Source organism: Medicago sativa, chromosome 5 (genome assembly GCF_051527215.1).
Source record: "Medicago sativa cultivar Bolivia chromosome 5, Bolivia_mono, whole genome shotgun sequence".
In the NCBI taxonomy this organism is placed as follows: Eukaryota; Viridiplantae; Streptophyta; class Magnoliopsida; order Fabales; family Fabaceae; genus Medicago; species Medicago sativa.
The window spans coordinates 13,384,485-13,406,977 of record NC_140753.1 but is presented as its reverse complement, the minus strand read 5'-3'; the positions used below and the strand labels follow the sequence as shown (position 1 = coordinate 13,406,977).

Here is a 22,493-nt window from a genome sequence, read left to right as displayed (position 1 = left end):
CACCGAGAAGCAATACCTCCAAATCTTCACTGAGGGGGTAACACCAAACACTCGAATGTTCTTAGATGCTTCCGCGGGAGGTAGTCTCAAGAGCAAAACTGATCATGAAGTTCAAGCTCTAATTGAAAACATGGCTGGCAATGAGTATCGTGATCAAGCTAAAAAGAAAGAAAGAGGAGTGTTTGGGGTGAGTGAACAAACTGCTATCCTTGCTAACCAAGCAGCTATGAATAAACAAATCGAAGCTCTAACTAAGGAGTTTCAAGGCTTCACTTTGGCTCAAAAGCAACAACAAGTGGCTGCAATCAAATGTGACTTATGTGGTGAAGAACATCCCAACGGTGAATGTGTTCCGGAAGGATCAAATGAAGAAGCTAACTTCATGGGAGGTTATCAAAGGCAGAATCAATACTACAATTCAGGCATCAACAAGCATCCCAATCTAAGCTACTCAAATAACAATGCTTTGAACTCTCAGATGCTCACTCCTCCTCAACAACAACAAAGGAAGCCATCAGCTCTTGAGGAAACTATGATGAACTTCATGAAGATGACTCAAGGCAACTTTGAAGAGATGAAGAAGAGTCAAGAAGCTGAAAGAAAGAACAATGAAGCTTCTAGGAAGATGCTTGAAACTCAACTGGGGCAATTGGCTAAGCAGTTGGCTGAACAAAACAAAGGCGGATTCTCAGGTAACACTAAAGATAATCCTAAGAATGAGTCTTGTAATGCCATTGAATTGAGGAGCAAAAAGGTTTTGACACCTTTAGTTCCAAAAGCTCCAAAGAAAGTTGATGAAGTAGTTGAGGTAGAGGAGAATGATGTAGTTGAAAAAAATGATGAGGGTGTAGTTGAAAAAGAAAATGATCATGGAGTAGTTGAAAACGAAAGGAAGAAAAAAATAGAGGGAGAAAAAAGTGAGAAGTTAATTGATGAAGATTCAATCTTGAGGAAGTCGAAGAGTCAAATTTTGAAAGATGGAGACAAACCACAGGTTATTCCATCATATGTGAAGCTTCCATACCCTCACCTTTCGAAGAAGAAAGAAAAGGATGAAGGCCAATTCAAGAAGTTCATGCAACTTTTCTCACAACTTCAGGTGAATATTCCTTTTGGTGAAGCTCTTGATCAAATGCCGTTGTATGCTAAGTTCATGAAAGACTTGTTGACTAAACGAAGGAAGCCTAAGGATGATGAGAATATTGCACTTTCTGAAAATTGTAGTGCTATTCTTCAAAAGAAGCTGCCACCTAAGCTGAAGGATCCTGGTGCTTTTACTATCCCTTGTTCAATTGGACCGGTAGACATTGGTAGAGCTTTATGTGACTTGGGAGCAAGTATAAATCTGATGCCACTTTCAATGATGAAGAAGCTTAAGTGTGGGGAACCAAAACCAACAAGAATGACCATTACTTTAGCTGATCGGTCAATCTCTTATCCCTTCGGTATACTTGAAGATGTACTAGTCAAGGTTAATGACTTGGTGTTCCCAGCAGATTTTGTGGTCCTAGATATGGCTGAAGATGAAGAAATGCCACTCATTCTAGGAAGACCTTTCCTTGCAACTGGTCGTGCTTTGATTGATGTTGAACGTGGAGAGCTAATGTTGAGGTTCCATAAGGAGCAGGTAGTCTTCAATATCTTTGAGGCAATGAAGCACCAAGATGAGAATCCCAAATGTTACCGAATTGACGTTGTGGAAGAAACAGTCGAAGATAAATCCCTTGAATCTCAACCTATTCAATCTACGGAGGTGGAAAGTGTGGAATCTATAGACAGACAAGAAGTGATGGAAGATGTTGGAATAATAGAGGGTGTTAAGCAACTGGAAGTAAGCAAAGAACAGAAGCAACAACAATCATCAGGAGACATCCGTGACAACAAGTATGGGGGATTGACAACTGGTAACAATGAAATAAAGACTACTACCACTGGTCCAGGTGGTAAATTGGCTTATAAGAGGATTCCCTATGGGATGTGTAATGGGCCGGCTGCTTTTCAATGGTGTATGCTTTCAACTCTCTCTGATACTTTAGAAAGAATTAGGAGGTACTGTGACGAAGGGTTGGCAAGAAACAAGCCTATTGATGAAGCTGTGGACCTAAGGAAGTCTGGTGCACAAGGAACTTTCAAGGGTAAGGAACAAAAGCTGAAACGGTACCGTAAAGGAGGACTCCCAAACAATGAAGAGGGAGCCACATCAACTGATCCTTAGGGATAGTCATCAGTCAAGCTAGTGACGGTAAAGAAGCGCTGAGTGGGAGGCAACCCACTATTTATTTTTCAGGTATGATTTTATTGCTTTCAAAAACAAAAAACACAAAAATATTTTTCTTTTCTTTTAATACAAGGCAGGAAAGTTTTAGAAATTTGTTCAAGGATACCTCTTGCCAAGAAAATCATGCAAGGTACTGATGTCTTGCATGATTCTCTCCTCAAAAGTTTTTCAAAGATTCAATGAACTCAGGCATTTTTCAAGAAAACAAAATTTTTGGCCTGAGGAAGCAAAGAATGCTCCCTGAACATTCAAAATCGCGCCGCGCCTATATATGGCCGCAGCACGATTTTCAGAAGCAGCAAGCATGACTCCCTGTTATACCAAAATCGCGGCACGCCTGGTCATTACCGCGGCGCGATTTTGGCTGTTATATGAAAAAAAAAATAGCCGTTGGACTTATAGCCGTTACTAGCCGTTACAAATTTGCCCGTTATTGCCCGTTACAATGCAAAATCGCGCCGCGCCTTGTATATTGGCGTGCCGCGATTTTGCCCAAACAGCACTATAAAACCTTCACTGTTCATCACCATTTTCATTCCATTCTTCCTAACTTTCTCTACCAAAACTTCCCTAAACTTCTATTCACGAATTTTTATCATCTTCATCTCCTTTTTCACTTCCTAACCATCATCAAACCAACATTCCAATCACAAATTCATCAATCCAAACCACCATCAAACCACAATCATTCAAAACTTTCCCAAACTTCACAAAACTTTCCATTCACCATCTTCCCAAACCACAAATGGCCTCCAACCAAAGAAACACCCGCTCAAAGAAAACCACCAACCCAAAACCATCCACAAGCAAATCCAAACGCCCTCGTGCCGCATCCGAACCACCCGAAAACGCCATCCATTTCATTAATGACCTAGCCCAAGAGTTCCATCAATCTATGAAGAGTTTTGAAGTCATAGGGGAGAGGAAGTTTGATTTCACAAAGCTTGTGAAATATCCTTTCTTTGAGTCTGAATTACGAAGGAGGGGGTGGACGAGATTGAATGAGATGATCGACGAGGCAAACAACAAAACGGTGATCGTCGAATTCTTTGCAAATGCAAGGGTGTCCGATACACCCTTTCAATCTTTTGTTCGAGGAAAGTACATTGATTTCAGCCCGGATGCTCTCAACGCATGGCTGAATGTTCAAGCACCGGAGGAGTGTTGGGTTGAAAAATTGAGGAGGGAGAGATTTGCTATTACGGAGGATACCTTTGATGAGATCATCACCACCATGTGTAGGCCTGGGTCGACTTGGAAAAAGTCCCGGATGCTTACCTATGCGGAGATGCTGCCGGTACCCAAGGCGTGGGTATCATATGTGGTCCAGACTCTTGAGAGTGCATCTTGCACTTCTGAAATTCCTCTCAAGAGGGTGCTTGCTGCCTATGCCATCATCAAGGGGCACCCTATAGATATTGGCCGCCTCTTGGCCAATAGTCTTCATGATCTAGCAACCGGGAACACCACACAATTGGGACATGGAAGCTTAATTAATTGGTTGTGTGAGCAACAGTTGGTGCCGGCTTATGATAGTGATCTCAACACAAGCAATATGAAGCCGATCACCGACTCGGTCATGGATGGGTTTGTCAAGAAATATGAAGGCTACTTGAAGGAGAGAGAGAGGGAGGCAGCGAGGCAACAACAAATGGAGCAAGGAGGGAGTAGTAGCCAAGGGGGTTATGCTCCTCTTCACCCAAAGCTTGAGGAATTTATGCATGTGCAAGCTAATTGGATGAATGAGACTTCGGACCAGCTGTGGGTGAACCGTCCTAGGTTCTCAGCTGCGTTTGCTGCGGAGGCTCAATTGCATATGGGTCCGATTAGTGGGTCTTATGAGAGGTTTGGAGGATCCCGTGAGCGCATGGAGAAATATTTTACACATCAAGAAGAGTATGGGCTGCGCATGAGGAGGGAAATCACTGATGATTTCAATACCACCGAGCAAGATCAAGGGGATGGCATCTTTGAAGGATTGAGGACACCGGGGGCTGGACACTTGGATGATGATCAGGACATGGGCTGATCTACTGATGGATTAGCATTTTCTGCTTTGTATTTTATTTTTCTGTCATTTTTCTTTTAATGTATTTTCTTTGTATTTTCTTTTTAATGTCGAAGTCCATTGAACTTATTTCCCTATTGTAATTGCTCCTGCACTTGTTTATTATTAATGAATTTGTTTTGTTTCATGTGACCTATTCCAGTTTAGTAACAGTTGTTTGATGAAACGGTATTCCAAAAGTTCTAAAGGAGGGGTGACTTGATTCAAAGGCGAAGTGTACGGCGTTGCTAGGTAGTCACATACTCCCAGAAATCTCAGCCATAAGGTTCATTGCCAAATCTTGTTTTTCAATTTACTTATATTTAGATTAGTTTTCCATGCAACTACATTTCTAGAACTTGCATTGTTTCTCTATTATTGATTGGTCTTTGTCAATTACACACTGAGGCAAAAGTGCTTGGTCCTGTGAGCCTTTTTGAAGCCTACCCTGTTTTAATTTGTTAAATTTATCCTTTCTTAACCAATTGTGAGCCGGTAGGATTAGAACTTTTTGTTCGGTGACAAACTACATTACAAGCCTAGAGACTTTTAGGACTTGTCCCTTAATGTATTTTCTGAGTTAAGGCATTGTAGAATGTTGCTAAAGATTAAGTTTGGGGTTGCTATTGGAATTTGCAACCAACTAAGTTTGGGGTGGGGGTACTAGAGAATTAGAGAACAAAAATGAAATTGACATGCAAAATACACACAAAAATGGTGTATCAAAAAAAAAAAAAGAAATTGAATGATGAAAAAGGGACAAAACATCTAAAATCCGAGTAACTTCAAACTCGAGTGTCCCTAAATGTTAAAAATGTTCTCTAGTACCTTTGCAGTGATTGTATTTCCACAAGGTGAATGAATGAAGGAATGAATTTTGTGCTTTAACTTCCGTAGGAATGCCTAACTCAAATTTTTTTGTAGCCTACTTATCCAAATATATCCCACCTTTCACCTAAGCCCCGTTATAACCCTAAAGACCTCAAAAGTGTGTAATGATATTGACTTTGATTGGTATTTAGAAACTTTTCAAGCGTATGGTAATATGTAGACCTGCATGTCGACTGGTAGAACCCTGTTTCAATTTGATGCGAGGAGTTGTGAATTGGTGGATGCGAACAAGTCAAACTAGCTCATCTTTAGCTAGAAGGAGAATGAACTTTTGGGTACTATCGTTTTGTCAGGTAACTGTTATTTTACTGTCGTTTGTCACTGTTGCAAGCAAATTCCTTGAGGACAAGGAATGGTTTAAGTTTGGGGTTGTGATGACATTCTGTCATTACGTAATATTAGGGACTTATTGTGACATTTTGATAGAGTTCTTATGCAATTTCTACTGTTCTGGAGTGCAAAAAGCTTAAATGTTGAAGTCTGTTCGAAGGAAATCGCGCCACGCCAATTTCAAGCCGTGCTGCGATTTTTGAAGCAAAAATACACACTTCCTGTAAAGAGGAAATCGCGGCACGCCAATTAACAAGGCGCGGCGCGATTTTGATGGGTCAGGCCCATGACTTCTATAAATACTGCACTCAAGCTGAAGAACAAGGGGGTTACGATTTTGGAGAGCAAAGTGCGATTTTGAGACATCGGAGACGGCTAGAAGGGCGATTTCTTCAACCTTTTACCAATTCATGTATGTTTTAATTATTTCATTGATTATGCTATTTGTAAACTCGATTATGAGTAGCTAAATCTCTTAGAGATTAGATCCGAGATGAATCTTTGTAACCCTAATTGACACATGTTGCTGTGAAACTCTATTTTGTTTATGAATTCAATTCTAGTTTATTCAATTCAATTGTTCTTAATGCTTTTTATATCTTGATCACATATAACTTGATTTTGTGAGAACGAATGACCACTGACCATGGCTTTCGACTTAGACCTAATTGAATTGTTCTAATAAACAGGGTTAGTCTAGGAATAGATAATCGTTTGTTAGTGATAATAGGTTAACGTTCGGTAAAACCTTCAAGAATTATTAGACCACCTAAGGAATTAGGGGCTGTAGTTTAAGAAGAGGGTCCTAACTCAAGGGATTGATTAGGGCTAATTTGTTAATCATCGTAAACTAGAAGAGGGTTCATAACAAATAGGTGCAGTAGACCAATTAGGGGAACTTAGAGGATTCGACGGATCTGATCTCATCTTTCTCTCATATTTTCTTAATCAAATCTTTATTCTCTTTTATTTGATTTCATAAAATCAAACCAAATCTTCTGCCTAGTGGCAAACTAAAAATAAACTTTACACATCCTAATTATATAACGAAATTGAATTATTGAAGTTAAAAACAGTCCTCGTGGGATCGATATTTTTACTACTTCGATAGTATTTGGTGCACTTGCCAGAGATCTATCAGTAGTACTCACCACCTCTAACTGTTCAATTTCAATTTTCTCAGGCCACTGTGCCGTTAACTTACAATTAGATCGAAAATTTCATCAAAGTTGTACCATATCATGAAACAAAATAAAGATTGTTATGAAATATGTAGATTTGATCTCCAAATTATGAGGGAAAAGTTATACATATAAATACCTGTTCTAAACGACAGGATAAAGGAAAACATGAGGTGATCATGGAGCAAAAGGTCTGATACATTCATTCATTGGTTTCTACAACTACAAGAGAATTTGATTTGAGTAAGACACTAGAGGCTTTTCTGCAAAAAAATTAGTCATCGGTAAGACCTAATGGATCAGATTTCAACTAATTTTCTCATAGCATTTAATTTGGAACCCATAACATTAGTTCAAAGAAAAAGGATTAGATTTCACAACTGAAATATGATTGGTTATACTGCATTACATGCCTACATTCGCGCGGCCCCTCCAACTTTAGTTCCAAACTTGTGTAATAAAACACTTTGTCTGCTAGCTAGCACCGTGACTCTGAATCATAGCATGTTAAGTTAGGACACTGCATAAGATTATATATATAATGTACTATAACAATCATTATGCATTAGATTATATAATTAAAAATGTCTCTAGAAGAAACTTTGATAATTGGAAGACTGTGAACGGTTTAGGAATAATCTAATTTGGTTCCATATTAACTAATATTGAATGCATTGCATCGTTGAAGTTTTCACTTAGAATTGTTCAGGATATGATAAACAAAGTTTTAACCCTGTCAACTTAGATGCTGCCAAATTTATGTTTAAAGTTTAAGGCAAAAATAATGAGTGGTGACTTAGCAGCAAATTTCCTAATACCGCATTGTTCATAAGAGGAGTATGATTGAAGTTATATAAACAATCAAGCTTAATCTATATTTAAAACCATCTTTGTCTTTGAGCTTTGGGAAATGACGTAGAAAGTACTAACCGAGACACGTCTATTTCTAGTTGATAATTATTTTCAAATTTCTAAATCCTCTCTTAGATCTGGGTTCGACTTAATCCTTTTGAGAGTTTTTGGAAAGACTTCGCTAAGGATTAAGTCCTACAATTTTAGTTCAAATTTTATTTTTCAAAAAGTAGAATCTTTAATTGTAATTAAACTGTGTTATGTTTAGATAAAAGATCCTTCCCAATTATGTTCAAAGAAATACCATGTTAATAATTTTAACCATTTAACTACAGTACATACAACTAGTATATCCATATTTCAAAAGTTTACATAAATTCATGATTTTAACTAATTTCCTCATAGCCTTTGGAATGCACATCATTAGTTCAACAAAAGTTATTGGATTCCAATACTACAATATGCTTAGTTATGTATATTTTATCTATTTGGATCCTAATCGAGGTGGAAAATTTGTGAATTAGTGTATAAACTGTATATTTTAACTAATTTGTGAATTAGTGTATATAACCTGTGTGCATACAACTTGCAAAAAGTATGTTGATACGTGAGTGATAATATAAGTCCCACATCGGAACCTTAAGAATGAATAAAAATGGAGCATGCGATATAAAACAGAAGCGTGCCTAGTAACTCAATATATCGATTCTCAAAGATGAACTAAGAGAAACTTTATTTAATTCGGATGATTAGCGCTTTATGATTAGCGCTTTAAAGTATGTTTGAAGAACAATCTTTATGACGTTTTTCCAAGCCTAATCATTCAAGTTAATTATTGTTTGTTTTAGTTATTAATAGTGTAAGTTTTCGAATAAGCCCGTCATGTTATGTTATGAGTTTTATGTTATTTAGCTCATGCTCCCTTGTCAATATTGTTGAGTCACAATATCTAGATTAGGGAGAATCGAAACTGAGGGATATACATAAAGGAAAGTTCAAGAAATTAAAGATACTTGAAGTTACATTTTTGTGGGAACCAGTAATGGGGATACCTCTTAGGCTTTGTTTGCGAGTTTTAAGGGGAAGGAAAGGAAAGACTTAGGAGGGGAAGGGAAGGAAAGGGAGGGAAGGGAGAAAGGAGGGAAAACCTTCCCCTTGTTTGGGAGTTAAAAAACCAACAAGGAAAGGAAATGGAGGGTTTATGTTATAATTTTACTATTTTACCCTTTTTTTTTCTCTTAAAAACAATACATTGTGTTATACTTTGTAATTTATCTTGAAATTTATTCAAAGCAACTTATCTCATAAAAAGTAAATTATTACAATTATTACGATCTATTTTTAAAAAACAGCTTATTTATAAAAATAAAAAAAAAGCTTATTACGATCTCTTTTTTAAAAAACAGCTTATTCAAAACAACTTATTTATACAAAACAACTTATTATGATATCTTTTTCAAAAAACAACTTATTCAAAACAACTTATTTGTCCAAAACAACTTATTACGATCTCTTTTCAAAAAACAACTTATTCAAAACAACTTATTTATGTAAAACAACTTATTACGACCTCTTTTTCAAAAACAAATTATTCAAAACAACTTATTTATCCAAAACAGCTTATTACGATCTCTTTTTTAAAAACAACTTATTTAAAACAGCTTATTTATACAAATCAGCTTAATACGATCTGTTTTTCAAAAACAACTTATTCAAAACAGCTTATTTATACAAAACTGCTTAATACGATCTCTTTTTCAAAAACAACTTATTCAAAACAGTTTATTTATCCAAAACAGTTTATTACAACCTCTTTTCAAAAAACAGCTTATTTATGCAAAAACAGCTTATTATGATCTCTTTTTCAAAAACAATTTATTCAAAACAGCTTATTTATACAAAACAACTTATTACAACCTCTTTTCAAAAAACATCTTACTTATGCAAAAACAGCTTATTACCACGTCTTTATCAAAAACAGCTTATTCAAAACAGTTTATTTATCCAAAACAGTTTATTACAACCTCTTTTCAAAAAACAGCTTATTCAAAACAGCTTATTTATACAAAACAGCTTATTACGATCTCTTTTCAAAAAACAACTTATTCAAAACAGCTTATTTATTCAAAACAGCTTAATACAACTTCTTTTTCAAAAACAACTTATTGAAAACAGCTTATTCATCCAATAAGTTGCTTTGCATAAATAAGTTGTTTTTGAAATAGAGATTGTAAAAAGCTGTTTTGGATGAATAATCTGTTTTTTGAAAAAGAGGTCGTCATAAGCTGTTTTGGATGAATAAGCTGTTTTGAACAAGCTGATTTTGAAAAAGAGGTCGTTAAAAGTTGATTTGCATAAGCTGTTTTCGATGAATAAGCTGATTTTGAAAAAGAGGTCGTTAAAAGTTGATTTGCATAAGCTGTTTTCGATGAATAAGCTGATTTTGAAAAAGAGGTCGTTAAAAGCTGATTTACATAAATAAGCTGTTTTGAATAAGCTGTTTTTTGAAAAGAGGCTGTAATTAGCTGTTTTGGTTAAATAAGTTGTTTTGAATAAGCTGTTTTTGAAAAAGACGTGGTAATAAGCTGTTTTTGCATAAATAAGCTGTTTTGAATAAGCTGTTTTTTGAAAAGATGTCGTAATAAGCTGTTTTGGATGAATAAGTTGTTTTCAATAAGTTGTTTTTGAAAAAAAAATCGTAATAAGCTGTTTTGAATAAGCTGGTTTTGAAAAAGACGTGGTAATAAGCTGTTTTGTATAAATAAGCTGTTTTGAATAAATTGTTTTTGAAAAAGAGATCGTAATAAGATGTTTTGCATAAATAAGCTGTTTTGAATAAGCTGTTTTTTGAAAAGAGGTTGTAATAAACTGTTTTGGATAAATAAGTTGTTTTCAATAAGTTGTTTTTGAAAAAGAGATCGTAATAAGCTGTTTTGCATAAATAAGCTGTTTTGAATAAGCTGTTTTTTGAAAAGAAGTCGTAATAAGCTGTTTTGAATAAGTTGCTTTTGAAAAAGAGATTGTAATAAGCTGTTTTGGATGAATAAGCTGTTTTCAATAAGTTGTTTTTGAAAAAGAGGTCGTAACAAGCTGTTTTTGATGAATAAGCTGTTTTGAATAAGCTGATTTTGAAAAAGAGGTCGTTAAAAGCTAATTTGCATAAATAAGTTGTTTTTTGAAAAGAGGTTGTAATAAGTTGTTTTTGATAAATAAGTTGTTTAGAAAAAGTTGTTTTGAAAAGAGATCGTAATAATTAGGTTATATCTAATATTGTCAATTTGAATTATTATGAGGGCAAAATTGTCAATTTGTATGTTTAACCCCCCAAAACCCCCCAATTTGGGGGAACTTTAAAATTGAACAAATGAAGCCCTTCTAAACCCCCCAAAACCTTTCCCTTGTTTTTTAAAACTCGCAAACAAGGGTTTACCTCTCCATAAGCCTTTCCTTCCCCTCCCTTCCCCTCCAAAACCCAACTCGCAAACAAAGCCTTAGTGTAGATTTATAATGATGATCGTCTTTAACGAAAATTATGCTGACACTTGAATGTTTTTTGGTATGTAATAATATAAGTTCCACACAGGACAGTTGAGAATGAATAATATAGAACATAGGTTATAAAAGAGTTGTGCTATAACATTCCCTTCCCATCATATTTAATTTTTCTGGATCTAGATGACTAGTGTTTTTAACATTCTTTTTTCAAGAATCTCTTTAACATTAGAATAAGTGTTGAAAAGAAACCATTTCTAAAATGCACTAGGGTAATTTAGTTCTCTGCAGATATTTAAGTTAGAGAAGTTAAGCGTCTTTGTCATAAATGTTTGTGGATATCTAATTTTTCTCCTAGGCCTAATTGGAGTCTACAACATTTTTCTTTTTATCTTTCAAAAAAAAAAAAAAAAGCATGTGAGAATAGGGTTCAAGCTCTCAAGTATCTTATTTTGCATTTTAAAATCGGTTTTCCACCCTTCAAGCTCTCAAGTATCTTATTTTGCATTTTAAAATCGGAAAAATGGAAATTTTATAGATGGATTTTGAGATGGTAAAAATAGGGTTCAAGGGACGAATCGATAAAATTCAAGTTTCGATTCGATACAAAAGAGAAATCATGTGAGAATAGTGTGTGTGTGTGTATATATATATATCTTTGTAAAGGAAACTTGAGTTGTTCTCATGCAAACTTTGTGATGATGTGACACTCTAGAAAAACTTTCTATCATCTCTTAAATCTTTATCTATAATTAAATCAGTATGTGCTTGAGTCGACCATAATGATGAATGGAGTTGATTTTAAAAAGAGCGGTGCTATATCTCCCGAATTATTTTTCGGGAAATTTCACGAGGTGTACTATTTGTGAGTAACTCTCACTATAGTTTAGGAAAAACAAAAAACTTTCTCAATCTAAACTAAGTTTTGTTCATATAACAATTACTCTTGCCCACTCAGACCAACATAAGCCATACACTTCTCAAATAACCATTAACAATGTTCTAAACTTCTAATAAAGAAGTGAAAAATTAGATAATATTTTGATTTGATAAGAATATATAAATATGTCCAACTCTTGGGAAAATTTCTGCTATTCTGAAGCTATGCTCTCTCTCTCTGAAGCTGTATTCTTCTTCTTCATGTTGCTTTTGGTTATGCAATTGTAGAGCAGATTTATATTTCTCCTTTGAAGAAGAAACTTTTAATTTTGTGATCATCAAGTTTTCAAATTGAAGTGATGGATAATGAGAGTTACCCATACGAGAAAAGTATGAGCTTTTTAGTGAAATATACCTTTTTATGGGAAAGTAAGAAAAAGAGTAAGGTTGAAGGAGATGAAAATTGATAAAAAGTTGAACAGAGAACCGTGATGGGTGTGTGATTTCTCTGTGATGTGTGTGTGATAGATAAAGACAAGAGTGTGTTCCATAAACCGCTTTAGCTTTTGACCAAGGGAAATGTGGTTGACATGTGTATTGAGAAGCGAATAACCAACTGCCAGTTCATTTCGGGAAAATGTCGGGAAAATGTTTCTCGGGATATCTAGCATTTTCCTTTTAAAAACTTATTTGATTATTAAACTTAAGTTTGAACTAAACGACTTACACGTTTGGATGTTTTTACTCTGAAAACAAGGTTTAATGTTTTATGTAAATGTAGTGTAAATTTTTCAACCAAAGGCACAAAAGCTAGATTTCATCATTTCTAATCAAGATATTGAGGAGACAATAAACTTACATGTGATGCAACCAAACAGGTATTTTTACAAGAATCTATTTTAATAGAAATATCATGCATCCCGTGAGTGTCGGTTTTCCACCGCTTATCCCTTACGCCTTGATGTATCTGAAAAGTATCGAACAATTGGTTTTTAAAAAATAATTTTTAATCTCCAGATACTCTTCCAATACGTATCGGGGTGTATCGATGCAAGATACATATCGAATACCGGTATGTCATCTATTTTGAAGTATATGAGCTTCAGAGCTTTACCTTAAGGAACTTTGGGTGTGAATAAAACTATAAAAGGGAAAGAAAAAGAAGAGATAGGGGGACCACTTTTCTCACTTCCACAAACCCTCTAAGTTCTAATTATTTTAAAGAGAAAGAAATGAAACTAGAGAGAGAAATCTAAAAACCATGATAAAACTTGGAGGGTTTATATAATCTAAAGGTTAAAACAACTGGTCTAACTTGGACCAAACGGCAAGAAGGGTAGGCAAGATAATTAATATCACAATGTACTATGACAATCGCTATGAAATAGGCTTACAGAGTGATAAATTTCTTTCGAATAAACTTTGAACATAAAGTAATTGGATGACAGTGTAGACAATTTATAAAAAAAAATAAAATTGTTCGATATTGATGTTGAATGTATGCTTAAGTTGATGGCTACTTGAGAAGATCCAATGCATTCTACCTTTGAAGTTTTCACTTAGATTTGATCATGATATGATAAACAAAGTCTTAACCCTATTGACTTAGAGGCTGTTAATTCTAAGTTTAAAGTTCAAGGCATAGAGTGATTACAAACAAGAATAAGTTGAGCATGACATTATATAAAATGCAACTTAGTCGCAGATGATAGTTTTCTTTATGCTTTGTGCAATAACATAGCTAACGAGGTTCTAACTGAGGTGCGTCTATTGTTGGTTGAGAACTATTTTCAAACTCCCTTTAAATTTTGGTTCAACTCAAACCTTCCAGAATTTCAAAAAGGGCTCCCAAAAGGCTAACATTCTAAAAAAAATATTAATTGGTACAGAAAGTCCTACAATTTTAGTTTGTACATGGTATAAGCTTCTACAAAACTGTATTTGTTCCTTTCAGTATAAAACATTAACTAGGTTGAACAAATTTATTATAACCACACACATTCTAGCTCCAATAATCCCACTTCACCACTCTGAACCTACAGAAGATGAATGATATCATAAGATCAAAACAAATTTAAGCAGAGCAGAGAGGTTCATAGTTATAATTACAGCATCTATGAGGAGATCATGGATCAAAAGATTCTGTACATTCATTCATTGGTTTTTGCAAGAGGTTTTAAATATGACATTAGAGGTTTTTCTGCACAAATTGATCACCGGTAATACTAAGTTAGTTTTAACCAAAACTACATACAGCCATCATACACATTCCATAATCATACAAAAATTCATAGTGTAAACTGCTGATCCGTGAGCGTAGTTGTGTCGTGTGCATACAAAATGGAAATAAGTATACTTTGGTATGTGGTAATATTAGTCCCACATCGGGCCATGATGAATTAATAAAAGGGAACATCGGGTATAATATGAAGCGTACATGGAAACCAACAAACAATCTCATGGATATCTTCCTTAATAACTCCTAAAATTTACTATATTGTCCATCAGATGCATCTTTTTCTAGATGATTGTGCAACTATTTTAATTAATTAATTTGAATAGTTGCTTTTTTTTAAGAGAGGATGTTATGTTGGACATTATAATAATTTTAGGTAAAAAAAGTTTTAAGTTTTGGTTTTCTCTTCCCTAAAAAAAAGTCTTGGCTTTCTCTTGTTACATTTATTTTTGAAAGATGTGAATAAGTGCCTTAGAACACTTGTTAAGAAGCTTAAAGTAGAAATACTTTGTCTTGTTTTAAATTAAAAATACTATAATTTTGGTGAGTTGTGTTATGGGGGCCGGTTCACCAATGTCGCATTGATAGAGGAAGTTGAACATACGACATGTAACACCCCGTTTTCCCAGCTTGAAAATTTCATAATGAATTAGAGTATTTAAATCATAAACGGAATGTCACATACTTCTTGAAAATCTTAAAATAGATAATAATGATTATCCTTCAAAATTATTCAACATAAAGTCTGAAACTTCGCAGCGGAAAATAGTTCAACCTAATAAAAGTCTTGGCACGCAGGCCTTATCAGAAAATCTCATAAATTCTTGTTTCGTCATTTATTCATAAAAAGAATTCATAAACTATACGTAAGGAATAGAAGTAAAGTCAAGTCCCATCCCGTTACGTATCAGAGCACCTAGACACTCGAGCCAACCAACCTACAAGCCATCAGTACCTGCAGTTACCCCGGCAACATTTCCAGCAGAAGGGGTGAGATTTCTCAAACAATAATATTAAACATATAAATCATATAAAGTACATTCAACAACTTAAACATCATTAACATATCTTAAACTCCATTAACTAGCATCATTAATCTCCTACATTAGTCATATACTTCATCTTATATCATCTTAATTATAGACATAAACATCATCATATAACATCAATTACTAATTACAAACATCAACACATATACTAATCACAAACATCAACACATATAATGATCATAAGCATCAAAATCTAACACCAAATATAATCATAAGCATCAACATCTAACACCAAATATAATCATAAGCATCATCATGTAATTCAAATAAGTATCATTATCAAAGCATATCATTTATCGAAAACAACTTCATAATTAAGTTCATAATCAACTTCTTAAACAAACATCATCATTAAATCATCATCAAATATAAGTTATGACGACTCTACAATGCAACAACAACTTCAACAACAACTTAGACAACTTCAACAACAACTTAGACAACTTCAACATGCATGTGGTACCACCAGGGCATTAAGCCCCCTTCGCTAAGGTCATAATTGGACCTGTCGGGCATTAAGCCCCCATCGCTAAGGTCATATTTGGACCTGTTGGGCATTGAGCCCCCATCGCTAAGGTCATATTTGGACCTGTCGGGCATTGAGCCCCCATCGCTAAGGTCATATTTGGATCTGTCAGGCATTAAGCCCCCATCGCTGACTATGCAACAACACAACTCTAAATGCAACTTGGACAACAACGTGAACATCTCATACAACTCCATTAAAATGGACAATTTCTTAAATCATGACAACTTAGACCGACTCATGCAACTTCAAGACTTTAAAGGTCAGCAGCAATGAACAACAACAAATTTACAACATATAACAGTGCTGGAATGCATTAACATCAACATCTTAAATATCGCATCAACATAAGCATCATAAATAACACATATTTAAATCACACATCTTTCAAATAACACTTCAGTTATACATCATCAATTAACACATCAATTTCACATCATCAAATAATTCACAAATTACACTTAGTCAAATAATACATCAACTATACTTCTTAAATATCACATAGTCAAATAATATATTTCATTTACACATCTTAAAATAATACATCAATATTCATCATCAATTAATTCAACTCACTAATTAGATCTCACTGTTTAGATTTAACTTTTGTAACTCGTCCATAATTTACTATCCCGATGTCGACCTCTTAGCCACTTATATAAATCACTGATACAATCTACCCAAGAAAAATAGGGGAACGAAACTATACTGACAACTCCTAGCCCATTGCATAATTCATAAATTGCACATCATTAAATAACACATCAGTTTCTCATTATCAAATCAATCACAAATTACTCTTAATCAAATAATTCATCAATTACTCTTCGATAAATAACTCATCAATTACACAATGTCAAATATCACATCTTAAAAGCACACATCTTAAAATAACACATCTTTATATAGCACCATCGTCAAATATCACATCAATACACATTATCAATCAATTATTCATCACACATAGTTAATTAAAGGTTAAAAATATGATTGACAAAGAAATATCACTAATTTTTATAAGCACATTACAATCTCATTTTATTTCTACCAAATATAATGATATCATGATACAGATACGCTTAAAATTTCTCATTGACGAATGAGCTAGCAGCTAGAATCAAAATAACCCAATTGCCTTATCTGACAACAAATTGTATGCGCTATAAAACAAGTATATAAATGACTGAACAAGATAATCAAAATCCTTTTTGTCAAACACAAAAAAAAGATAATTAAAAGCTTTAGAGTGGGGTGGCGTTTCACATGGGAAGGTGTAAAACCTTCCCACCATGGGTCAATTAATTTTTGCCATTTGATTAAATGAAGCACACTGTATTACCATGTTCTCACAGCACTAGATTTTTTTCTCATTATCTTCCTTAACCATTCTCTCTCCTTCATTCCCATCCCTCATCCACCTGCAACATCAACAAATCTGCTTCGGCTTCCCTCCCCCATCCACCAATGCCAATTGCCATGGACCCTGAAAACTGGTGTGAGTTTATATCCTTTTGAACCAAATTTTCTAATTCACCCAAATCTTTGATTTAACCCATTCATTATTCTTCACTGTCCATCATCAAAATCCCTTTCTTCTCAAATTTTCAATTCCCAAACACAAAAAACAATGCCTTAATTTGCAGAAGAACCACTTATAACCCCAAACCCAGATTGTTTCTATGTGTTACCAATTCAATACCCTAAAATCTGGAAAAATCACAAAATCATATATGTTCGGAATTAAACCTTAAATCATTTTATTCAACATGTAATGTCATCATGTGTTAAAAACTTAAAAATCTTTTTTTTTTTTACTCCATTGACGTCAATAGCAAAAGACTGCCGAAGCTTCTATAGAAAAGGTTGAAGCTTATTGGATTTAGGAAAATGGGTTGAAGATGAATGGATTTCAAAAATGGTTAAAACTTGTTTGATTTAGAACAATGACCAAGATTATATGTTTAAGGTTCTATAACTTTTGGGTTTGAGAAGATAATAAAATTGTATTTTCTATTTTTTGTTTTTGTTTTGCGTTTCATAAGAGCATGATGATGTGAGTCTTGACTTGAGTTTGGTGGTGGTGGTGAAAGGAAGAGATGATAATGAGGTTGAAGACAAAGTGTAAAGAGATATGATGTGGATAGACTATAATAAGATCAATGTGCCTCCTTCAATCTAACCATAAAAACCAATTGTCCCATGGTGGGAAGAGATTGTCCCTTCCCATGTGATCCTTCACCTTAGAGTGGACGGTAAAAGCCAATAATATTGGTTTGCACATAACACCGTAAGCATATATTTATAATCAAAACAAATTTTATTTGTCACGATAAAATCAATTTTCAATGGACCAAACCTTTCAGTGTCAATAGTGGTGCAAAATCCACTTGTTTCCATACAAATATAAATTCTAAGTAGCTAATTTTATATATATATATATGGGATTTGCTAGAACACACCCACTAGTTTTTATGTGGGAGTGTTTTAGCAAGCTACACCTTAAGGTGTATTTAACTACTTTTTAGTTATAACTTCCTAAAACACACCTTCTAAAAAAATAAGTGGGTGTATCCTAGCAAATGCCTATAGGAGTTGCTAACATACACCCACTTATTTTTTAGAAGGTGTGTTTTAGCAACATTCACCTTAAGGTGTATTTAACAACTTTTTAGTTATATCTTTGCTAAAACACACCTTAATAAAAATTAGTGGGTGTATCCTAGCAAACCCCTATATATATATATATATATATATATATATATATATATATATATATATATATATATATATATATATATATATATATATATATGCCAAAACTTTATGATATTATACATTGATCAGAGAGAGATACGGTGCAGGAACTTGCAATGCAAATCATTCATATTTTCTATATAAAACATCAATTGAATTCACGTCATCGAAATCAAAGGCAGTATTAAACAAAAACATGTCAGGCGTGTTTCTCATAGTGCAAAATCTCATTAGATAAGTCCAGTTAGGATTCTAAATCATATCATGAATCAACTACTAATTTCTCATAATCTCACAAACTCATCATAAAGCATGTTAGATGCAATTTAATGATTCACTGACCTAATATTAGTGAAAGATAGTCTCACCCTTACCTTAGATTGTTTTTCTGAAATCAAAAGCAGCGTTCTTCGTTTCTAGGGTTCTCTCTCTCTGAGTTCTCCTCTTTCTTCTCTTCTCTCTTGTCTTCTCTTCTCCAAAAAGCGGTTTTACGTAAAACTCTTTCTAACCTAAGCTTCCTTATTTATAATACTAAAATATTCTTCCCAAATTTATTTAGGCCCAACAATTTATTCTTCTTTCTATTCTAACCCCCAATTCCACTCACACTAATAATCCTCATAATCTTATTTATTTCTAAATTAAATATATCTCTCACAAATAACAAATATATTTCTACACCAAATAACAAATATATCTCTAACAAATAACAAATATATTATTTTAGTAAATACCAACATATAACATAACAAAATATCACTCATCAAAATAAATCGACTAAATCATAAAAAGACATCTAATCTCAAAACTACCTCCAAATCTACTTACTCTAATAATTCTCTTATTCTAATAAATAATAGAATAATATCACTTAATAAAATACTAACACCTCACATAAATAAATAAATCACATAAATAGACTCTAACTTAATAAAAATAATTAAATAAAAAGGAGGGCGTTACACGACAGGGTTACATATGTCCCATTTAAGATTTAAGAGGTTTTTGTATCAACATCGGAAATTGAACCAACGACCTTTCGACAACGGAAATTTAACAAACGACCTTGCAAGTTAGTTGCTTACCAAACCTTCAACCTTCATTGGCTTCATGAGCTATATAAGAGAATTATGTGCATCTCTGGTAGGCATAGGCATATCTAACAAGGGACTAAGAGCCTGTTTGTTTTGGATTTTTTTTTAAAAAAATCTATTTTTTTGAGTAAAAAATCACTTTTTTAGTTTTTGTTGTGTTTGTTTGAGATTTTTAAAAAATCCATTTTGCTAAAAAAATCATTTTTAGCCTCAAAATGAAAATCTATTTCAAGTAGCTTTTCCAAAATCTATTTTTTTCTTAATGCAAGGAACTCAAGTGTAAGTGTTCCAAATCTCAAAAAAATGATTTTTATGATAGTAGACAAACAGAAATAGCTTTAGATTTTTTTAAAAATCTCTAAAAAAAAATCTCTAGATTTTTTTAACTCAAAATCTATTTTTTTTAAAGCTCAAACAAACGCACCCTAACTCTTTTCAGAATCATGGACATTTTGGGATAATGTGTAATCCTTTGAAATTTTGAAATGTCATGGTTTTGAATAAAGATATTCTCTAATTAGACTAATACTTTCTATATATGAACAGTTTTAGATCCTAAACAAAATACTTTCAATCAACAATCTTGAATCCTAACATGTGTTGTTAGGTCAACATTCATTTATTATAAAACTTCGCTTTTGATTTGTGCAGCAAGAAGAAGTTACTCTTCAAATGAAGGTTACTCTGCAGATGAAGGTTAGTATCCTATATTGATGTCTACTGCAAAAGATCCATGATCCAATGCATTGCTTGCATCGTTGAAGTCTTCACTTAGAGTTTATACTAGGTTGATCAGATTCACTACAATCATACGCTTGTTTCTACTCCGATTATTCCACTTCACCACTCAAAACCTGAAGGAGATGCAAGATGTAATGAGATAAAATCAAATTAGTGAGAAGAGAAGAGAGGTTCACAATTTTTGTTAACAGCATAAGACATTCTTTACCTGCCCATTAATAATCCATGTGGGAAAACCTTCTATTTTGGCGTCTAAGCATGCATCGATCATTTTAGTTCCTGTTCGATATTCGTGAGGAAAACATTCGACAAAATCCAATTTCTTGCCCTCCTCACGTCCAAACATCTATATCAATGTTGTTAATATCTAAGCATACATTTATTTTTGTTGTCACGGCATGATAAAATACACGCTAATTAAAGATAATTGTTCATAGCAATGTTTACTAGCTAACTTGGCTCATCATACTGTTTGCCTCGACTTGTATCATCATATACATCCCTCTAATTCATTCAATGAATAACAGCTTTTAATTCCCACACTTTATATCTCACCGCTCCCTATTGGATTAAAACTTTTAGGCTTTCTCCTTCGCTACTTTTCAAGATCAAAACTATATCATGAAAAAGAATAAAGATTGATATGATAAATGTAAAATTTCATCTCAAAGTTAATTTAATAATGAGAGAAAAGTTAGATAGGCAGTTGAACATGTGGAGCAAGAATCTTGAAGTTATATAGTAAAAGGAATGAGATGACCTTGACGTTATATAAAATGCAACTTAGTGTATGATAATAACCATCTTTGTCCTTGGTTGGTGTTAAATTGCAACTTAGCAATACAACAGTGAAATAGGCCAACAGCGATAATAACCAAGATTATGGAATTTTAACTCCTTCCCTCTAATTCATCCAATGAATCTCATGTATTTCATTAATCTTGAGATATACATTAATGAAAGTTCAAGATACTATATGCAGAAATTAAAGATACTTTGAAGTTACATTTTTTAACCAATCTTAAGATTCATTCGTCTATTACAATGATAGAAAATCTATAAAATTTACACTTTCAACTCCAAATCTTGCTATTATATACTGACACTTGAATGGGGCCATAAATGAAGATACTTGGAATGGGAATACCTCTTAGCTTAGATTTATAATGATGATTGTCTTTAACGAAAATTATGTTGACACTTGACTGATGTTTGGTATGTAAAATCTAAGTCCCACGTTGGATAGTTGAGAATGATTAATATAGAACATACGTTATAAAAGAGTTGTGTTATAACACTCTCTTCCCATCATATTTAATTTTTCTGGATCTAGTTGAGTAGTGTTATTAACATTCTCTTTTCAAGAAACTCTTTTAGCATTAGAGTAAGCGTTGAAAGAAGCTGTTTTTAAAATGCACTAGGGTAATTTAGTTCTCTGCAGATATTTACGGTAGAGAAGCTAAGTTTCTTTGTCGTGAATGTCTTGTGGAGATCTAATTTGCTCCTCGGCCTAATTGAAGTCTACAACATTTTTTTTATCTTTAAAACAAAAATTCTTTTTATTGATGTAATTATTATTAGATTTGTCAATTTGAGGGGTTAGAATTTTGGGAAAAAAAAATCCCACCCTTCAAGCTCTTGAGTATCTTATTTTGGATTTTAAGATCGGAAAAATGGAGATTTTATAGATTGATTTTGAGATGGTAAAAATAGGGTTCAAGGAAGGAACCGATAAAATTCAAGACTCGAATGTAGGAATTCTAATGATTTAGACTCGAGTGAATTAAAAATAGGGGTGTTACATTAGTGGAAATTATATTTGTACAATCATTTTATGACAACTTCTTGACAACTCTATCTCACATACTTGTATTATGTTCTTTTTATCTATCTATTGTTTTTTATCAATAAAAAAAAAAGGTTGCCACAAAAGTTATCACAAATAATTGTACAAATATCACTACTCCTCTTATAATTAGGACCAGAGGATATAATATTGGTCACAACTTCAATTGCTTATAAGTTTTGCATGAGTATACTATTAAGCACATTATTTGACACCACATCATTCTTAGGGGGTGTATTTGATTATGATTTTAAAGGACAATTTTTGTGTAAAAAAGTCTTGAAGATTTTAAAAGAT

General features: G+C 33.5%; 1 non-coding gene across 1 annotated transcript; it reads left to right on the top strand.

The window, feature by feature from the left end:
- Positions 1–13,664: 13,664 nt before the first annotated feature.
- On the top strand, positions 13,665–13,808 carry LOC146920232 (U4 spliceosomal RNA). The gene has a single exon (XR_015012911.1). It is a non-coding gene; the product is annotated as a U4 spliceosomal RNA (small nuclear RNA).
- The last annotated feature ends 8,685 nt before the right edge of the window (positions 13,809–22,493 follow it).